General features: G+C 41.3%; 1 protein-coding gene across 1 annotated transcript in view; it reads right to left on the bottom strand.

The window, feature by feature from the left end:
- naaladl2 (N-acetylated alpha-linked acidic dipeptidase like 2) overlaps window positions 1–22,744 on the bottom strand; it is an 894,403-nt gene that overhangs the window by 585,737 nt on the left and 285,922 nt on the right. The window lies entirely within an intron of this gene.

Raw genomic sequence — 22,744 nt, 5'->3', positions numbered from 1 at the left:
CATAATGCACAGTGAACATGTAGTTATGGTGAGCAGTATGGGGGTCCACTATGAACAACATTTTTTCTCTCTGTTTTGACCTTCACCCATGTGTAAGCTGAGTTAAGAGAAATGGAGGATTTCTAATTGCCTTCATGGTGCAGATTTTTGAAGTCTCTGTTTTATTGTTGCTGTTTGGAAAGTGAGACAGATTATTTAAAAGGAAACTCTGCTGTTCTTATCCCTTATAGTTTATCTAGTCTCATCTTGTCTCTTTCCAAATCCAACACAGTCAAGGTGGATGGCTGTGTAATGAGTCTGGTTCTGCAAGAGGTTCCTGCCTGTTAGGCCTCATTTATTCTACTGAGCTGACCATACACCAGAGGTCTGTTTGGGTTGTCTATCCTAGTTCTCTACTTGCTGTTTCACAGAGTGTACCATATTAAATTGAGGTAGATACATGTTGCTGTATATCTTAAAGGACCCATATCATGCTCCTTTTCTGCAGTTTAACATGGATCATTGATGTCTTCATGAAATGGTAGTAACATGTTTTGGTCCAAAAAGCCAATAAATCAAGCACAGCAGCATTGTTTCCAGGCTCTCATAGCCCCTCTGTTCAGAACGCTCTGATTTAGTGGGCGTGACCTTCATATGTAAATGAGCCTCCGCTGATACCACCCCGCTCTTCAGCGTCACTGAGAGCGGCGCCACAAGCTCTGAGTGCACAATGTTTAGAAAACAGCGAAGCTTGTTTACTGTAACATTACAGGCTAAAACAACAGGCTAACCGCAGCTAAAGTTAGCATCCTGGAGCTAACACAGAGACAGGAGGGACACTGAGGAAAAGCTCTTACATCTGCTCCACAGCACACAGCATTTAAAATACTCACATTTCCAGGGTCTGAGGTTTGTTGGCGGGTGGTCGGTAATGCGCCTGGATTCAGGACCAGTCTATTCACTAGACCTCTGTTGTACTGTCCAAAGTTGGAAAAGCAGTCGGCCGTGAAGTGACTAGCACACCCTTGCACATTTTTACTGAGTGTAGCTGGCTATTTTCCCTCATAAATGAACTCTAGCCACTTAGACTTGTCTTCTTCCAAGATGGGAAGCTTGTGCATGGAACCATGTGGCTGTTTACAGCCAAAAACAGCCATACTCGCTGCTGGAGAGATTTCTCCCCGGATGCGGGTAGAGGAGTGGGCGGGGACCGGGTTCAGGGGTATTTGCTCCAGTGGACCAATCAGGTCAGACTTGCTCCTGACTATTCAAAAAAGGGACTTGCTGATGTCAGTTAACCCCGGAAATTCCAAACAGCTCATTTTAGGTCAGGAGTTTACATCCACAAGCACAACTAAATGCAGGTTCTGTCATTAAATATCACATTTTGTGGGCTGGGAGGAAAGTCAAAGACCCAAAAATTTCGCTAAGAGACTTAATAAAGAGATTTTTGCATAACATGGGACCTTTAACAGATGAGAGAGAGGAGACATCAGAGGAGATGACATTTAGACCTATGTGCAGTGATTCAAGAAATGTTGAGAATACCAGAAATATGATCCAGCTTGTTGAAACTTTTTTGGTGGTGTTTTGGGGGCCTCCTGAGACCTCCTGCAGGCCTGGTCTGGGTGGGCTCTGAGTTCTTCTGCCTAAACACTTTATAAATGCATTTTCTAATACACTGATCTTAGCCTTTCGAAGAAGAAGACGTGGGGTCCATTCAGCCACAAAGTTCAGTCAACTTGAACCTAAAAACTTGATTCAAAGGAAGACATTTTGAGCAAAGTGAGTTGAGGGCTCTGCAGAAAACCTACCAACTCAAATCTTCCCACACAAAGGCCTGAAGCCTGAACAATCTGGTAAAAAATACATAAGCTGTTTTGAAGTTAGTGTAAACTGGAGTTCGGTAAATTAAAATTGTTTTGAAAGAAACATGAGAGAGTGACAGATTTTGATTATATGCTGAAATATTGAAGCTTTCTATTTCTCCTCAGAGCAGCCACTGTTGTATCCTCTGGGACGTTATAAGCAGCTAGCTAACCCTTGAAACTCCAGGGAACTCTGATCCCATCATGCAGCTGTCCCCCATGGAGGTTAGACAACAAACGATTTCATAACCTACCGTATTCCTGCAGTAATGTGGCAAATCTTAACCCTCACTGAATCCTGATTACTCACTCCGCCTGGTTTCACACAGCTAAAGATGTGCACCTTGATTGTCACGGTTGTTAAAAAGGGTCTGCAGTTATTTTCTGCACATTGAGACCGGCCCACCATGCCTGTCCTTCCTCGAAAATCCATTTGTTCTTGTGGAATGCAATTATAACTCATCTCAGAAATCAATTCTCTTTAGCTCAGGTTAGACATGGCTCATGTACACATAGACACAGGACAGTGATGTGTCACACACCATAAAGGTTAGCTAATCTGAGTGAGGGAACGAATGGGACTCCTTTTCCCTGTTGGCACAAATACCTAGCTTCAGAATTCTTTTTGTATCAGTGTGATGATAGATTTTCTAATGTGTTTCAGGGGTTTCATTGTAAAAAGCAGGGATGTTTAATTACATTTTCAACTGGGCTAGAAATGAGCACCTGGACAATTAAGTGGGCCGAAGCAGCATTCAAGTATTTTTTTCCTTTTTTTTTTTTTTTTTTTTAATCTGTTGAACCTGTGAATTCACCAACTGCTTCAGACATGATGTCTACCTTTTTAAGTTCATTTAACAGTGTTTCAAAAACAGCTATGATGGACGTTTTAACCCTGTTAATAGTTGAAGTGTCAGGCAGGAGTGAGTGCTCAAGATTAGATTCCACTTTCTTTCAATTTAGCATGATCTTAAACTTCATTGACAGCCAGCAGGTTCTTTCTGCTTTGGTCTGTGCGTGGCAACTTTGACTGTTCGTATCTGTGTGTTTACTGCCAACATCTGGGAAAAGACAAACTGCCATTCTTGTAGTTTTTGTTGTTCATGGGCAAATCCTAACAAAGATGATGGTGATTATGAAGTGCCATCCATCCATCCATCTGTCCATTTTCTTAACCCCTTATCCTGTTCAGGGTCGCGGGTGGCTGGAGCCTATCCCATCTGTCATTGGGCGAGAGGGTGGGTACACCCCGAACTGGTCGCCAGCCAATTGCAGGGCTGACACAGAGACAGACAACCATTTACACATGCACTCACACCTGGGGACAATTTAGAGTGACCAATTAACCTGGTGAGCATGTTTTTGGACTGTGGGAAGAAGCTGGAGTACCCGGAGAGAACCCACGCATGCACGGGGAGAACATGCAAACTCCACATAGAAAGGCCCACCAGCCGAGGTGGGAATAGTCATTAGGTCCCAATGACAACATCACGCCAGCTGACAAAGTTTAGAACTGAGAAGAGATAAAACACAAACATCTGTGTTGTTCTCTGCTGAAAACAATTTCTGTGATTAATTTTGTAGTGATGGTGGACACTGGAGCCTAACTGTCGGACAGAAAAAGGACAGAAGAGCAGAAGAAAGTTAAACAGGAGAGAGATACAGGCCGAGCTAAAGGGTAATTAGCCTTTAGCTCAGGGGCTAAACAGGGGCTAAACTGCACTAATGTTCATTCCAACCAAGCGGTAACCTCCGGTCGCAGAATATGAGACAATGCTGAAGTGCTAAAATCTGCTGTTTCTTGAGTGTCCACTTGAGGCTGGCTCCAGAAGTACCAGAAGTCTCCTACACACCAAGCCAAAAGAAAGACATTTTCAAAGTAGAAATGACCCCTTTTACAGCCTGGTTTAAATAACGTCTCCTGTCTAAATAACTAATTTCACTATTGGCACACACTGTACAGGGGGTACATTTTTTTCTAACTTGGCAGTTCAGAGGATATTAAGATCGTGAGCTTGCCCAATCAGAGGCACAGCTCAGGGTCACATGACCTACAGTCATTCCCACCCTCATGCAGCAGTTATTCTGCAGTGGTCTGTTCAAACTTGAGAGTCTATCAATAAAATGTAGAGTGAGGTTGCATTAGCTCTGCTTAGTAGATGATTGGAAGGACAAAACCAGGATTCACGAACATTACACATTACAGACATATATTAGAGCACTGGACTGCCAGCTGAGCTAAATTTAAATGGCTACTAAACTACATACAAACTGACAGCTTACTTGTCGTTACATTAGGTTACAGATACATCAGAGCACTGGGCTAACATATAGTCGGCCAATATATATATATATATATATATATATATATATATATATATATATATATATATATATATATATATATATATATATATATATATATATATATATATATATATATATATATATATATACATATATAGCTGAGCTACTGGGATTTTCATGCACCACCATCAGCAACACCAAAACTAGACAATAGAAGACTGTAAAACGTCTCCTGGTCTAATGAGTCTGGATTTCTGTTCCACATTCAGATGGTCAGCTCAGGATTTGGAGGAAACATCATGAAAGCAAGGATCCATCCTGCCCTGGATCCATGCTTTAGGCCTCTGCTAGTGTGATGATGTGGGAGAGATTTTCTTGGCACACTTTGGACCTCTTACATCCAGTGTCCATCCCTTTATGAGCACAGTGTACCCATCTTCTGATGGAGACTTCCAGCAGGATAACGCTCCATTTCTCAAAGCTCAAATCATCTGAAACTTCTTTCTTCAACATGACCATGATTTCCTTGGACTCCAACAGCCTCCACAGTTACCAGATCTCAGTCCAGTAGAGCTCCTTTAGGGTGTGGAGGAACGGAATATTCTCGACAGTCAGAGGACAGTTTCCAGCACCATGTTGAATCCATGATACCAACAAGTTAGACAGTTCTGAGGGCTAATGTGGGTTCAACCCAGTACCAGTGCTGCATGTTGAATTAAAAATATTTAGTTGGACGATTATTCTAAAGTCCGTCGTGTGTTTACTTGTTTCCTTTACAGCCATGTCTGACTTTCAGAGAAAGTAAAAGAGTACCCTGAGCATAATCCCCGGATCTTCTCATGGAGGACTTGATTTGTGAATGCGCAACACCAGGTTTTACTACAAACAGCTTGGTGTTAATAACAACCCATATGCTGTTTGTGATCATTGCCAAGTTCTCCTCAGCAGCCCAGCTTTTTATTCCCTGAATGAGACTACACAAGCATGTGCTTACCTACGTTGTTTATGTGAACTTTGCGCAGGAAAAGTTGAAAAGGAAACAGCATAAGTAGCTTCATTTGTTTTCACTTAGCATCACTGAGTACATCTGCTGTTTGCTGAGTTCCTGCTCGTGTTGATGATATTAGAAGACATTAACAGTGATTACACAGGAGCTGGGAAGTCAATAAAAATAATAATTACACTTCCACATAACAAGCCCAGGTTTTGTACCATGGCAATTACATTTAGCTATTTCTGAATATTTAAATAGCACACACAATCTAGACACAGCTGCTCTCCTTAACAACTGAAGAGATACTCAAAACACAAGGCTGGAATGCTTCTCATTATAACTACGTCCATACATAAAAAGGTCTGTGCCTGAAGGTTGGGGGTTCAGTCCAAGTTCCCTCAGTCCACATTCTGAAGTGTCTTTCAGCAAACACTTAACCCTGAAATGCCCCCAGTGCTGTGTGGAACTTGAATACTAATAGGCCCTTTTCACAGAACCCTCTGCCTGGTGTATGAATGAGGTTAAAACAGGTGAATGCACAATCACAGGTAATGTAAAAGTGCATGAAGTGGTTAGATGCTAAAAGAAAGTACAGTTCAAACACAGTCCATCTCCAGTATGTAGCTGATCAGTGAGAGAGAGAGAGAAATGTCAAATATAATGCCTCCTTTCAATGCAATATGAAATGCAGAGAGAAATTTTGTTGTAGCGGCATTGCTCTTGATTTAAGTACATCTTCAGTAAAAAGCGTCATTTTCTTACCAGTATTACCTGCTGCAGTTTTGCATTGCTGTGTGTGTAATATGAGCAAGGTATATATATATATATATATATATATATATATATATATATATATATATATATATATGCAGCACTGGTTCTGGGTTGAACCTCCATTAGCCTTCAGAACTGTCTACATGGTGCTGGAAACTGTCCTCTGACTGTCGAGAATATTCCGTTCCTCCACACCCCAAAGGAGCTTTACTGGACTGAGATCTGGTGACTGTGGAGGCTGTTGGAGTCCAAGGAAATCATGGTCATGTTGAAGAAAGAAGTTTCAGATGATTTGAGCTTTGAGAAATGGAGCGTTATCCTGCTGGAAGTCTCCATCAGAAGATGGGTACACTGTGCTCATAAAGGGATGGACACTGGATGTAAGAGGTCCAAAGTGTGCCAAGAAAATCTCTCCCACATCATCACACTAGCAGAGGCCTAAAGCATTGATCCAGGGCAGGATGGATCCTTGCTTTCATGGTGTTTCCTCCAAATCCTGAGCTGACCATCTGAATGTGGAACAGAAATCCAGACTCATTAGATCAGGAGACATTTTTCCAATCTTCTATTGTCCAGTTATGGTGATGCTGTGTGAATTGTAGCCTCAGTTTCCTGTTCTTAGCTGACAGGAGGGTCAGCCGGTGTGGTCTTCTGCTGCTGTAGACCATCTGCCTAAAGATTGGACGTGTTGTGTGTTCAGAGATGCTCTTCTGCAGACCTCGGTTGTAACCAGTGGTTATTTGAGTAACTGTTGTCTTTCTATCATCTCCAACCAGTCTGTCCATTCTCCTCTGACCTCTGGCATCAACAAAATGTTTAGTCCCACAGAACTGCTGCTCTCTGGAGATTTGCTCTTTTTGGGACCATTCTCTATAAACCCTAGAGATGGTTGTGGGTTAAAATCCGAGTAGCTCAGCAGTTTCTGAAATACTCAGACCAACAACCATGCCGCATTACCTTTCTTCTTCATTATGGTGCCCCCTCTAGACTTCAGCAGCTCCTCTTCACCGTGTATAAATGCACTGGGTTGCAATCATGTGATTGGCTGATTACATATTTGTGTGAAAGAGTAGATGAACAGGTGTACCTAATAAATTGACTGGTGGGTGGATTCTTCAAATCAGCCAGGTGAAGAGTTCAACCCAGGGTCAGAAAATTACCAGCAGGCTTTGAGTTTCTCCTTAAAGAGAACAATCAAGGTCAGTAATTATCCCCTTTCACTGAAATCTTAATTCAGAATTGAACAAACTGTCAAACCACTGCCTCGTGTTTAACAAGTCACTTTTTAAAAAGATATTTTATTAATTAACATGAATATTCTGCTCTGCTGGTTCATCTCTAACCTTCAACCTCACCCTCTTCCCACATTAGCATATGAGGTGCTGTGACTGTTAAAGGACAAGGAAATTAAACATCTCATTTTGGGTTAATTAAGGAGTTAGAGTTTGAGGAACATCGGGTTATTAATGTGCTAATTTCATCTTGTCATTTATGTGGGATTTGTTTTACTTATTTATTTATTTATCGAGTTTTTAAAGTAAGTCTAGACAGAGACAGAGAGAGCGGCAGAGAAGGCAGATTGGGGTAGTGAAGTGGAAAATGCAGAGGCAGCTCAGCAGGGTTTTGATCAGAGGATCTGAGAATGTGTCTCTGAACCAGATAGCTTGATAATAAACTAATTATGGTACAGTCAGACGCATCAGCTGCTGCGTGCTCGACACCTGTTGGGATCAGAAACTAGCAACCGCCAAACCAAAACAGTGTCTCTTTGGTGTAAACAGTTAAATAATATTCTCATGTTTTATTGGGCTCATAGTATTAAAAACAACAGCAGTGAGGCGTTCTGTTGGTATAAATGCTTCTTTTTCAACGTCATGCTCTTCGTTCTGTTTTAGGAAAATAGTGTCGAGCTTTCTTCTGCCAATAGGATGGAAAATAACACGACTGTGCTTTTAAATGGCATATTTCAACTCATATGCACATTAGTATGCACTGTACAGTGATGGCTGACTCATCAGCTGCTTCCTCTTCTAACCCCACATTTTCATAACAACAGAAATGAAAAAAAATGAATGGTACTGTTGTTTTTTTTGTTTGTCTACTTTGTGCTGTATTGGAATATGCTGCACAGTTTGAATGAAGGCTCCTTCATGTTTCTCAAAGTGCGGCCATGTTATAGTTTCATTGGATGAAAGTAAAAACTGTATTTCAGTGAAAAGAGAATCAAATCTACTTCCCAGCTCCGAGACTTTCAGACCACAGAGGTGTAGCAGTGCAGGATGTAAACAGATCATAAAGTACATTTATATTTATATGATTCCTCGATCATCTCAGAACTATCTCTCAACACAGTGGGCTCCGATTTCGTAGACCAGGCACAAGTGCAGGCGCACCAGCCCAGCGCACTTTGCAAGTTTCCTGCAGTGCCAAGAGAGGCGCACTGAAGGCGCAGGGAGGCGCAGGGGTGCGCTTCCACGCCTCCCTCTGCGCAAATGGTAGAGAGGGAGGAGAAATGCCGTGAGTGGGTTTAACACAGCCAAGCGCTGTTTTCACCAATTAAATGAGCGCCTCTCCTCGCCTTTAAATGCCCTGCGACTGAGGCGCAGCGTCTGATTCGTCTGACTGATCCCCAGCACCGCGGAAACAGTGCTGATAGCAGAGACGGTCAGAGCCGCTGTCCCTACAGCAGGAGAATGGACAGCGGGGCACATCAGAGGACACGAAGCGCGTCACCGTGTGGGCCAGTTCTCGGGACAGATGTAATCTGTTCCTTTGTCATTAATAGGAGAACAAAATGAAGAGACAGTTACACAGCTGGCTTATCCATTCAGAATACTTTTGATCCACCTGCACTCCTGGTTTGTCATCGCCAAGCAGAGCCTTTGCTGATACACTGTATACTCTCCCGGTGTCTCTGCCTCATCCTCCTTACAATAATGTACTCCATCTTTTTAGATCACGTTAAAAATAAAGACTAAAACAGAGAAATATGGGAAATCACGGGTAAATCCTGAGTGACATACGTTTATTTTGTCTCTTTTTTCTTTGTCTTTTCTCTCCCTCTTTTCTTTGAATTAAATGAAATGAGAGAAGCCAGATATATACTCAGTATCAGATGTTAAGGCTGTTTATTGTTTAATCGTAAGATGTGCATCAAACTTCCAGCTGCCGTCAGGTTAACTTTCCATTATGACAAACGGCTTTAATCTGACATCAGATGTGACGGGACAGTTAATATAGATATAAATGTATATGCTGGTTCAGACGGATACATTAAATAGTGATTGCTGTGATTGTTTATTGCATTAAAATGTGCCTGACACTCTGGAAACCTGCCTCTGAGGCTTTGTTGACATGTCCGCACATGTGCGCCTGCACCAAATTACAGCTGCGAAGGGTGCACTCCACTTTGCACCGAGGATAGACTAGGTTGGAGCTGGCGAGCTTTCAGCGCACTTTTTTGGCACAAAATTGTCAATTTCAGGGTTTGACTCCATGCTGGTTGATGGAGACCTGTGGTGCTTTGTCTTCTGAATCTCCTTGCTTCTACTTGATGGTGATTCATTATGTCTTATTTTTGAGTCATATGTGCGTCATTAAAACAAGCTAACAGATGTTGCTCATGAATGCAACAAAAGAGCAGTTTGTGCTTCAGGAAGCAAAACCAGAGGAGCGATCTGTGATGAGCACTCCTGCGTCCGTTCCTTATTTTCTCCCCTCTCTGTTACTGGAAGTCAGTACAAATAGAGTAGCTGGCAGCAGTGTTTGGAGAGCCTCCCCGGCCTTCTCTCACCAGTAAACTTGTCCTCGTCCTGTAGATTCTAGTGCAGTGTCGACAAAGCGCCTCTCTGCTGCGGGTGAGGTCCTGTGTTTTCCGATCTGTTCTCCCCACAGGGGCCCTCAGCAGAGCTCATTTACCAGCCTGATGCTTTGTAATTAAGAGTAGCGCTGGATAGCATTACCGGTGCCCAGTTAGTTCCTGCATTCTGTTTTGTATTGGAGAGACTGCTAATGAGTCTATTAGTCTCCTGTTAGGGACAGGGTGGGGGGATAAGGATGCACCAGCTGTTTGTTGACATGGAGTGAAGTGGGTATTTGCATGAATCCGTACTCTGGTGTGTGTTGGTGTGGTGTGCCAGAGCAGATGCATATGCAGTCCGTGTCACACTTGTGCCTGGAGCTTATTCATTCTTTCACCATAGCTGCAAGGCGCTCCAGCAGCAGTTGGACAGAAAGAGATGAAACCAGCATGGCCAAACAATAAAGACAAATTGCAGGAGGGGATTTGCCAAGAAACAAAGGGGAGACAAGTGAATTTAGTTTCATGTTTTAGCTGCAGTCATCGATTGTTTCAGTCAAACTGAGGCGGCAAAGAAGGAAAATGCTGATTTACAGAAAGAACTTGTGTTTGGATGCTGCATGAAATAAGACGTGACCAGAGTCACTGCTCTAGCTTTTTGAGATCATCAAAACCAGGCATGTCCAAAGTCAGGTCTGGAGGCTGCTCATGGATCATGAATCACGTTCCAATTTATGTGCAGGGAAACATTTTTAATCAAGATCAAAAACAAAACTACTGAACTATTTTAGGCTGTGCATAGGCTGCTTGTATAAAGCTGCAGCTCTGTACACTCTGCAGGAACTCAGCAACTCTTACAGCTAACTTCTTTAAATGAATGGATTTCTCATGATGTGAAAATGTGAGAGTTAAAAAAAAACACACTAGAGGGCACAAGACAAGATTAAAGTTGTGGAATGACGCAGAAAAAGAAGGACAAAATAGTTCAGAATAAAGAATCAGAAATATTTAAGGCTTGGAATTTCCACTACACCGACTGTGTAAGAAAATAAGTCTAGGTTGGTTCTTCCAACTCTTCGTCCTGGCAGACTACCTGCGTTTGTTTATATTCGGCACGCCTAATACACTAAGCGGCGAGGGCCTTGTACCCAGCTGTGGCTCTGCAGCGGAGCGTAGCGCTGTTTTACGACACGATGAGAACTAGAGCCTTATTTAGCTGTGTTTTCGTGTGAAAGTAACGCGCTGAAAATTCTCTAAATAAAGCGTGAATGCAGACTGATATCAGATTTTTTAGGTGGGAGTCCATTTATTTGTGTTTTTGGTCAAGTAAAATATGGCCCCGTCTGAGTGCAGAGGAAACCTGCAGAGGAGCAGGAAGGGGGTGTTTGCTGTGTGCGCCCTGGGCTTCTGCTGCACAAAATCACTGCTGGACCCAACGTGTTCCATCCCAGAGTATCACTTTAATGTGGCAGACCCTCTGCGAGAATGCGCAAACAGAGGGGTAGTGGGTAGGGAGAGTGTGTAGGGGGCGGTTTAAAAAAAGGTCCTGAGAGGATTTTTAACCAAGGGAGAAAGGGAACAGGGGAAAATACTGCTGAAGTATCTAAGGGAAACTGGTATCTATAACAGGATTTAAGGAGTAGAAGAGGTAGAGATGTGGGCCAAGGTATAGTTTTTTTTTCTTGTGTTTTTTATGAGACGCAGCGTAAGTGAATAGAAGCATGAACTTTGTAAACAGAAGGTGGCGGTAATGCACTGAAGAAACAGATGCCAACCACCTTTAATAAAGAAAAAGAAGAAGAAATACTCTGCTGCCAGAGTATTCACACTGCTATCGAGATTTATTGGCTGACTTTTCTGCACTCAAGTATGTCGCAGTATTTAGTTTTGTGCCATTTATCCAGTTGCTAACTACCTGTGTCCTCTCTGTGTTTCCCAGTGCCTTCTCGAGACTCCAGCACCTCTGCCCAGCTTCAACCACACTGCCTGCGGATTCAGGATCTGCACTAACCTCCATCACTTGCTTCAATAAAAACACCCTTTGACCGCTTTCCAGCGTCTGTCTGCTTATGGGTGCTATCGGTCCTTAATGTTCTGAATTTTAACAGATGTCAGCTTTTGGCATATTTAATGTGTCCACTCTCACTGATTGCATGACACAAGGTTTGTGGTTTTACAGAGTTGCACAGTTGGTATAAACATTCAAGAGACCGAAAAAGTGTGCATTTTTAAAGGTGGTGCCAGTCCAGTCCAAAATGCCAGGGCTGATATTTTTGTTTATTTTATTTTTTTTATCCTAGTTGGCCCCTGCACTAGACTTTTCTGAGAAAAAAAAAAAAAAAGATTTTTATGCGAAAAGTGTAAATCTCCTTCAAGTATTCAAGTCTTTGTAGCAACCATCAACTCCTGATAACACCTTTAGCTGATGATTCTCAAGGTATACCTCCCTGTAGCTACCCTCGAAAAAAATATTGTAGACGTGTGTACGTGTGTTGTACACACGTAGTGGGGCATTTTCAAAAACAAATAAAAATACTTGAATCTACAAGCAGCAGGCAAATCCTCTAGAACGATGCCAAACCCACAATAGGCAGTGTTTTTTCTGATGTAAAACCCATGCCATTCAATCAAAATGAGCCCCGTCATTTAGCTGTGACATTGGAGAACCCAACACCCCATTTATCAGCATCTACACGAAACCAGAGTTTTTCAAAATCCTCACTTTGGCTGGAGTTTAGAGAAATATTGCTTTAAGTGATGTAAAACTGTGGTTCCTCGTGGATCACAGGCCTAAACGTATAAAAATATATGCAGTTTTCCAGATACCAGATTTATTAAGAACAGCTGTGTGTTATTCTGGAAACAGGGTGGATGAGATTGGGGTTTTCCTGCTGAAAACTAAACCAGGAGCTTTGAAGTCTAGGACACACCAGAAGAGTGAGGAAAACTTCAAAGACGGGAAACTACTCACTATGATCCACGACTACAACTGACATATTTTATGCTTATTTGTTTCACTGTCATATCAGGAATAATGAGAGCAGCTTTGAATTTGCATTGCTACATAAACATGCTCAACTTCACGACGAACAGGAAACAATGAAATCCCGAGGTCTGGCAGTATTTTCTCAGCTAGGAACTTGTGGCAGCTCATTTCTCTTGATTTAGCCTTGGTGCTGAATAAACATGATATCATCGTTCCATTCCATTGGACTGCCTACATCTTGGAATCTCATTTCACACATGCTTTTCCAAACAGATGCGGAGAATAAGCACAAATCTATTCAGTAACCTGTGATTTCTCTCAATTAACATCCACTCTCTAATACGCCGGCATAAACAGCTTCCCGCCGCTGTTATTGAAAAACAAAGAAGTGGGGGGAAAAAAGCATTATGGGATGTATTCTACATTGTGAAAGCGCCCTGTCAGCCTATTGTTGTGATGTGCATTGATTGAAGTGAAAAGCTGGAGCCATTATTCAAAGCCATCCAGCACTCAATTAACACTCCATTTGCATTATAGCACAGCTCTACCGCTGCCCCTTGATTAATACATCTCCCTCTGCCTTACCAGTCAATCATGAATCATCCACTCTGTCATAGGACAACGCTACACTCCCCAGCTGGGGGAAATGGGGGGTGAGGGAATGGGAAGAATGGGATGGGAAGTGGAGGAGGGAATTTCACCGTGCTGACAGAGAAAGATTGGAGGGGTTCAAGTTGTAGAAAGGCGGGGGAGGGAAGGCTCATCAGGGGAAAGGAAATGATGACAGAAAGGATGCCATGGAGAGAGGCAGTAAAATATGATAGATATAAGTCTGAGTACGTGGGTGAAGGATGTCTCATACGGTGAGGGGGAGGGGACAGTTTTCTGGTTGGTTAGTGCTGCAGGCAACAGGGTCCCTCTGTAGCATGCATACCTCCATCACATTATCAGAAATGCCTTTTCAGCAGACTCGAGTCCTGCTGTGCACCATCAAAAAATCAGAAAATGGTTGTTTACGCCACCAGACGACCCTGGACTGACCTGGAATCAACTCCAAGCATTTCACAGTGTCTCCTCAAGAGTGGGCGATGCTGCAAAGTCAATGCTGGGTCATAAATATGACACAAAGAAAACAACAAAGAAAACAGTTCGTGCTAGAATTAACTTGAAAAAACAAAACAAACCTACTAAAGTGAAAGTGGATGCACAGACGTGTGATCAATGCTTTTGCTGAACAAAGACATAATTTAAAATAAGTTTCAAAGAGCTGTTAGCAAGAAGCACTACCATATGCTCACATATGCTTCCATATTGTCTTAACAGTCTAAAAGTGCTGTTTGGCTTTACTAGCTGCAGAGCGTCTCCAGGTTTTAAAATGTGACTGATATAAAGTAGAAAGCGTGTGTCAAGGAATTCCTAGAAGACTGTAAAGGAATGAATGAAATGATGTGGAAAGGACAGGAAGAAGTAAAAGAGAAAGGAGTAACAAGGGAGTGTCGCAGAAGATATAGTGATCAAATAGCATCACAGTAGATGAGGCAGATGAATTCTGGGTAAAAGGGAACATCATGTTCAGAGTTGGATAGAGAACACAAACTGAACTCAGTGTGGGAGTAGATAGAGCTGACCTTATTTATGAGCCAGCTTTCTTACTGGTCATCCAGCTGTGTCAACATTTGCTTCTGATCTGTGAAAAACCCTTTTTACAACGCTCATAGTTTCTGCTTTGTTTCTGTTTACAGCAAATTAGTAAACAGTGGGTGAACCAAATTTTTGTCAGTTTCAGGGAAATAGTAAATAGGTTGAAAACTGTTGCTCCTGTTTGCAACATGATTGTAAATGACAGGTAGACACATCTGTTCCTTTAAACATTGAAATAGTAAAGAATGGGTCAAAAAACACCTACTTCCATGAGCAGTGACATGGTAAACAGGTAAAGAACATTTGTTTCTGTTAGCCACAAATTAGTAAACAATGGGTGGAAAACATTGGTTTCTTTTAGCATACATCTAGTAAACAGTGGGTCAAAAATACCCACTTCGGTTAGCATTAGCAAAAGCTGCGTTACCATTGCCCCTTTTTTTTTTTTTTTTTTTTTCAAAACAAAAGCAATATTTGTAAATTTTCAATTAAGTACAATTGCACTTGCCAATATTTCCATTACTGACTAGAATTGCACATAACTAGAGTAAAATCTTGTCACTGGAGATTCAGTGTTTTGGAATGTGGAAGAAGGACTGTAACCGGCGCTAACTTTGAATATCCCAAACACTTTAGAGTGGTAACTTTCATTTTGATGAGCATTTCTGTTGTGAAGGCAGAGGGCATCCGTTATTGTAGTATCCTCTGCATGCAATGACTATGATGCAGATTCATTAACAGTAAGCGGCAACCTCCGGAAGTAGTGGAAGTCACATACACACCAAGCCAAAAAAAGCCATTTTCAAAGCAGAAATTAACCTATTTATACAGTCTGGTTCAAAGAACATCTCCTGTCTGAGTCGCTAATTTTTACCAGCTCCCACTGTACAGGGGGTGAATTTTTTTCTAACACGGCCATTCAGAGGATATTAACATCGCAAGCTCCCCCAATAAGAGGCACAACTGAGGGTCACGTGACCTACAGGTGCCCTATGGCTGTAGGCAAAGCCCTTAAGACCAATATGACCGCTTTGGCCAATGTGCTTCATTTTCCATTTCAGAAACAGACGGGTGACGTCGGCGAGACTACGTCCATGTTTTATACAGTCAATGATTAACACTCAATATTTTATTCACTGGTCACGGTGGGCTGTGACCAAGCCAACTCAAAACAGGCTCTGGATGAAAATCACTGACTGCCAAAAACATATACATCTGGACTGAACACAGAACTAACAGCAGAGCTGTTACAATACGAACACCAGAGTCCATATGTGTGGTGGACACATATGAGGGACTTCTGGGAGAGGACTGTGACTGAGGAGGTTAGGGTGATGTGTTATTGCAAAAAAAGGTGTTGCCATTAAACTTTAGTATCAAAACTTCAACATCAAAACTTCTGAAGAGCCACCTCATAAGAGGGTAATTTTGGGGGGTTGGAGTGATGGTTCTTACAGACCTTGACTCTCCTTGTTTATGTCCTGTTACACTGGTAAACAATTGAAAACAGGCAGCCCTGTATTTCTATATAGCACATTACCCTAATCAATGCTCTTCTTTTTTTTTTTTTTTATTTCACGCCAAGACACGGGCACGTATCATTCTCAAAGAGACAGACAGGCTGATGCTGTACATCGATAACATAATAAACTGTCTTTCCTTTGGTCACTTAGGTTCCTCAATGCTGACAGTGACCACTGGGGACTGTGGACAGACACTGTATAAAGTGGAGATAGGCATTGTTTTATTGGATAGGGACAATATGTGAGTTGATTTTAGATCCTGTCCTGTAATCCAGGCACTGGCAGCAGAGCTTGTGAGTTTCCCTCTAAGCTGCAAGTCACTCCCGAGTCATTCAACCCATGATGAAACATAACGCTGTTACAGAAGCCTTTGGTTCACCTTGTTTATCTTAAGTCTAGTTTAGTTGCTATGAAGAGGCTAATGCTTCACCATGGACTGGGGTGTTAACTTGAACAGCCTCTCAGGAACAGATTTACTATAGCCCCATTCCCACCAAGCTGTTCATGATGGATCAGTACAGTTTGGTGTGGGTTTGATCTGTAAGGCCTGATCCTGTTGTCCACAGCCAACCATGCCCTTTTTGGTTAGGGGCATGTAAGCAGGATGTCGATGGTTGTGTCAGCTACACAACAGTGTGATGAACACTGATAAATCCATGAAAAAAAAAAAAAAAAACAACAACGCAACACAGCAAACAAAGAGCATCAATGAAAGACATTCAACATTTCCAGACAAAACAAAACAAAATTTAAAGGACGTAACAATTTTTTTGACTAATCTATGGACTGCAGTGTTTGTGGCTCCACTTTCTGGGGTTGGATCAGTATGTATGAGACCCTTACAGAAGGGTACCAAAAAGTAGGATGGTACCATAGACTGTAAAAAAACACTGAAGTCCGCTTGCTCGGCTCGGAGTGAGGTCTCCACAAAAACTGCTCCCCCTGGTGGCTGGCTGCAGTATAGCTATGGCTTTCCAGTCATCCCAGATGGGCTGTGGTCAAACTTTAAAAAATGAATACACCTCGTAGAAATGTTTCTCACGTCTGATTGTTGTGGTGATTTGAAGATATCATTTGGCTGTCTTGTATCCAAGTCCTCTTTTTCTGAAAAATTTCATTTTCATTAGTTATACCAGGTTAAAAATGAGGCTTTATGTAACGTTTAATGATGGTTGACAGCTGACGTCCTAGTGTATTTTTTGGGGGGGATTGTAAAATATGTCGGGAAGTAGAGCCAGGAAGTGATTAGACTCTCGTAAGAAAAAAAAAAAAAAATTTTGTCACCCAGCTCCACTCAGATTCTCCCAGAAATCCCTCATCGTCTCTACTTCGCAGACTCTGGCTCCAAACTGCTACAAAGGTGGCGCCTGAGACAGCGGTATTTTGGCTTCAAAACCATAGAATGATAAATGGCGGAGCCACGCTGTCCACTCTATGTACAGTCTATGGAGGTACGGGTTGGTAATTTGGGGGCCTGTTCTGGTTTTAGTCAAAATAAAACACCATAAAATGAGTGCCATACCAATATGAAACAAGCTGAACCATTTATGGGAAAAGGGGCTTATCATTGTTTTCAGGGACAGTTGCAGGCAGATTTAATAGACCTCCAAAGTCTGTCTGTTACATTTAAAAGTGAAGCGGAGATAGAGCGAGGGATTACTGGAAGTATGCAGCATCAGCAGTTTAAAGGGCATATTGCTAGTCTGAGGAAGGAGTTCAGCCCGAAAGAAAGGCTCTTAATTCACCACTAAATCTGCATTACCATTCTCACCTGTGGTCATGGGTAGTTACCAGATGAAGTGACAGGCACAAGTGGTCATAAAGGCATTTTTCTTTCTGAGGCGGGTGGTACTAACCTTTGGGGAATGCTGACAAGCTCCATCACAGAGGAAGTGTGTGATGAAGTTATTTTCATTCATGTTAAAGGAGCCGATTAAGCATGAGGAGGCAGAGAATGCTGCTCAAAACCTCCCTGTAGCGATGGATGATTTTTTCTGATGTTGGTTTTGTTTTGAAGGATTATAACATGATTTTAAAATGTTCAAGCACTGATTGCACAGAGCACAGGACACCAGTAATGATTTCGATACAACCCAATCAGGAAGGAATCCAAAAATCCAACCTAACAATTAAATCCCTGTGGCTGCATGTCAAAATCTGCTCTTGTCATCTACTCAATTATTTGCACAGAAAGGGGAGCGCTCATCTCTGTCATCGAGGCATCAAAGAAACATCTCAGCGTTCATTTGGTGAAGAGTCAAACTGTTTGAAAATTGCCTCATTCACATTCTCAACGGGAGGAGAGATGTTAGGGATAGAGACAGAACGGAGCAGAGATGGCGGAGGCAGAGATATGGGATTGAGAGAGGCATGAATTAGGGAATGATGAAGGATGAAGATTAATGGGTTTGTGGGGATGTGAGGAGGAGTGTGGCAGGAGCTGGATGAGGAAAGAAATGCAGCAATAAAAGAGCAAGGAGCTGGCAATAACAATCCAAGAGATCACTCCTTTTGGATTCCAAGCTATGGAAAAAAAAGTGAACTACAGTTATGTATAAAAAGAAGGAGGAGTAAACAATGACAGAATTGTGCAGTGAACAAAACCACAACAAACAGTGTTGGAAGTATGCAGTGTCAAACTAGTTTTTTTTTCTTTTTTTTGGTCACTTTTTAACATTTTATATGTTGATCCAGACAGTCCACGCTCACCATTAACCTCTGAAGGTGGCTGCAGCAGCTTTCTCTTCCTTATCCCTTTTTTTTCTCCTTGTTTTTTTGTCATCTTTGTATTCAGTGTCTGTCATTACTTCTTATGTCTCATTTGTTGGCCATTGATATCAAATACATTAAATTTGCAGTGGGGGTTTTACTAATTTTGTTCCTTTGTTTGTCCGGAGATCCTCAGCTGCTAGCAGCCTGTAGCATGTCAATGCTAACTGGTGAAAGGCCCGATGTTTCTTTGCAAGCTGAGGACAAGGAGGGGAGGAAGACGTACTGGTTCTGTGAGAACATATAAGAACACACTGGCATGGGAATACAGGAAATGGGAGAACCTTGTAGCTGCTAGCGTGCCTAGCACTCTGTTATAATAGATATGAAAGAAAAACAAAATAAGTTATATGATACATAGAGATTTACAAAGTTCACCCTCTAACCAATATAATTGGAAAAAGTGCATTTGATATGATCCTTGGTATGTATAGAATATGAATCAATAGGCATTAGTGGGATACAAAGGTCATTTCAGCTGCATCAAGACCTGACCGGTATGTCGCAAATTTGCGACAACAGGCATCAAGGGGTTGAACACAGATATGAAGTAACAATGCTGAATGTTTAGAGTTTAGAGTGTGCCAAACATCTATGTGTTTATATGTTGTGGAAATCCCTGAATCTGTCTGTAAACTGATTAAAATAGCATCAGACTTCCACCAGATTAATGGCCAATCAGAGGGAAAGGGGACCATGAAGCAGAGAGTGTTAAAGAGACAGTAGCCAACACAGAGGGTTTCAGACAGAGGCTGAAATGAGTGTTTTCTGAAACACCAGGAAGAGAAAATAGAGATTGAAAAAAAGCACATTACCCCCTTTTCTTAAGGATCCTCATTTTGTCTGATTTTCTAATAAGGACATTTATACTATATTTGCTGTACTATAAGTTTCACGTTTGCATAGTTTGGCTGGTCCTGAGACTTATCATCAGGTGTGACTTCTGTATATAAAAAAAAGAGATGTGTGGTGTCACTGGATGCTTTAATAAAAAAAAAAAACAAATAAATAAATAATTAAAAAAATCCAAATAAAAAAAGCGTCAAGAAATCTATATGGGGAATAAAGCTAAGGGAAAATCTCCATGGCCTTGACAGCACTGCGCACCAACACCTAGTGTTTAGCTCCTGATAACGTGATTTGGAGAAATAGAAGTTTACTCATGTCTTATTTTCTGTCTGTTATTTGAGAGACAAACTAGCATCAAAAGTCCTGTAACTTTTTAAAAGTGAGGACTTTATCTGATGGAGCTCATTGAAGCTCACACTGCACTGTAGGATTTTGCTACTTGTCAGTAAACACAACATTCAACATTCAGTAAACTGGCTGAGTCCTGGGCTGCCCTTTGGACCAAGCTTTAATTTCAATTTTCATTTTTGATTTTAAAATAAAAAAAATACTTTTTTTTGTTGCTCGTTATGTAATATTCAGTCCAAAAATTGTTTTGAGTTGTACAATGAACAAAAGGACAACATACAGTACACCCCTCACATTTCTGCAGTTATTTAAATGCATATTTTCATGGGACAACACTGAAAAATTAAGTAAAAAAAAAAAAGTAAATTCTTTGTTCCCTTAAAATAACTCCTCAAGCAGCCATTTATGCCTAAATCACTGGCAAGGAAAGTGAGTACCAGCAACTGGTGACCAGTATGAGAGAGTGACAGCAGCAACACCAAATTTAAGACACCTGGTCTTTATTCACACCTGAGACCTTGTAACATTAACGAGTCACATGACACTGGGGAGGGAAAAATGCTACCTGAGCTCAATTTGGGCATTTTCACTTAGGGCGGTAATCACTTTCCTTGCCAGTGATTTGGACATTAATGGCTGCCTATTGATTATTTTTTGTGAGATACTATACAAGACAACATATGTGGCACTATTTTTAGTAACTGAGATAAATTTAGTTAATGCATCGTTTTTTTGTTTGTTTGCTTCTTTCTTTCTTTAACGAACTGTATCAATTCAAAGTAGCCTCAATCCTAGATGTTGATGGTTTGAGTATTTTTCTAATTGTTGTATATCCTGCATGTCATGCACATTTTACAACCAAGTGAAAAAAAAAACACAAAAGCAATACTGCTGTTTTAATTGTTTTATGGGTTGATCCAGACAATTCAAGCCCACTCATTACCTCTTGGAGTTGAATGATCTCAGAAAAAGATTATTTTTTTTATTAAGGAAAGAAAACTGCATTATGTGATGTCTTGACTGGGTGGAACAATATGTTGTAAATTGATTAGATGAGTTGTCAAAAGCTACTGGGATCCCAGGGAAACAAATACTGTCCTGATTGAGGTAGTTAAGCCTGGAGCTGTGAGAGTTCAGCATATAATTCACATCACTTCACAGAAAACCTCAAATCAGCCTTAACAAATCCACAGTTACAATATCACAATGTTACAGGAGAAGTTAGAAGATTCTGTTTGTCTCTAGTGACGCACATTAGGGATTAAACATGACACAAGCAAGTGACTCAAGACAGGAGGAACAAAGCAGAAAGTGCCAGTGACGGCTTCAAGATCTGTCAGACACAGGCGCTGACACACAGTGCTGAAGTCAAAGCTGTTTTCTCTCATCATCATCATCATCATCATCATCATCATCACCATCATCATTTTTTTTTTCCACCTTTATCACTTCCCCGGCAATGGTGCCATTGACATCATCAATTATGGTTTCACAGTGCAAAAGGCACAGAAACTTTTTGTGAATCAGAGGCTCTATATTTAGTCTCCTTCTGTGCAGCTTGAAAACATCTGCAGCTCAGGTCTCATTAGAAGTTTACTGATGACTCAGCGGTGGCTTGTCTATGTCTCACAGTAGGCTTTCTATGAAGTGGATTTATTACTGTTATACAAACAGGGCCCCTAAAACTACAGAGTATATAGCCATTACAGAGCAATAAATGGAATACCAGGAGGAGAGCCAGTAGCTTCAAACACTTTGGACTTTTAATCTCAGGGAGAACTGGACCTGGTCAGTGTAACCTGACTTAAAATCAAACAGCTCAGTGTAACCCCTATATTCACATATGAGAGTCACAGGCTCTCATATGAATAGTGAATAGTGATATCACACGATCACCATCCGCTCCCATAACTTTTGATATGTCAGTCCACACCTCTTCCTTTCTGCCTGTATCCTTAGGATCAAACAGAATGTTTAACTTCTGCACTTCCAAGATCAGCTTCTCTTCATCCATGCATTTGTGTTGCATCTGGGACCCTCCGACCGACTGTTTACCTGATGCACGTGCCCCCAGATGTGACGTATTTATAACATATGGGGGAAATTTACGTCCAAGAGTTCATGAATTGTGTTCTATTTGGAATCTTCTGGGTACTTCACACAGTGACTTCCTGTCTAGTGCTTTCTTATTGGCACTGAATCTATGAGGTTTGGAAGCGGCCGCACAGAAAATAGACCTGAAGGGTATTTCTCGCCCCTGGGCTCACGCCGGTGCTTCAGCAGCGCAGGCAGTGGAATTTGCCCGATAGATGACAATGGTATCTAAGTGCTCCGCAAGGGCGCGATGCTGCGCTGCGTGGCGCGTGCGGTGGAATTTAGGGGTAAGTATGATGGATTCTGTTCTTAAACTTGAGTGTAAAGACAAAGTCAGGTATCAAAAAACAAAACAGACATAGTGATTCCTTCAACAAAGGATCAGGGACGTGTCCAAATGTAAAAAAAAAAAAAAAAAAAAAAGGTTCACAAGATTAATCTCAAAAATAAACAAGAATAAAGTCAAAAATTTCATAAATGTACAAGACAAAAGTCATTAAGCCCATAAATGTATGAGAAAACGATTAAGATTAAGTCAAGAATTTTCAATACCAAAGGTATTCATTTACAAGATAAATCATTTAAAAATGTACAGGACAATAAGATGTTATAAAGTCATTAATTTACAAAATAGATCTCAAAAAATGTGTGACGACAAAAGGGGCATGAATTCACAAGAATAAAGACTCAAGTTACAAGTAAAATTCATAAGCTTAAGAGAAAAACATTTTAAGTTTACAGAAATAAAGTTTTGAGTTTCCAAGAATAAGTTCATAACCTTATGAGGATAAATCATTTTCTCAGTCTATAGTT

This window comes from Halichoeres trimaculatus, unplaced genomic scaffold (assembly GCF_033239565.1).
Source record: "Halichoeres trimaculatus isolate MK-OKI-2021-1 unplaced genomic scaffold, fHalTri1.1 fHalTri1_scaffold_4, whole genome shotgun sequence".
NCBI lineage: Eukaryota > Metazoa > Chordata > Actinopteri > Labriformes > Labridae > Halichoeres > Halichoeres trimaculatus.
This window is presented reverse-complemented; position numbering and strand designations above follow the sequence as displayed.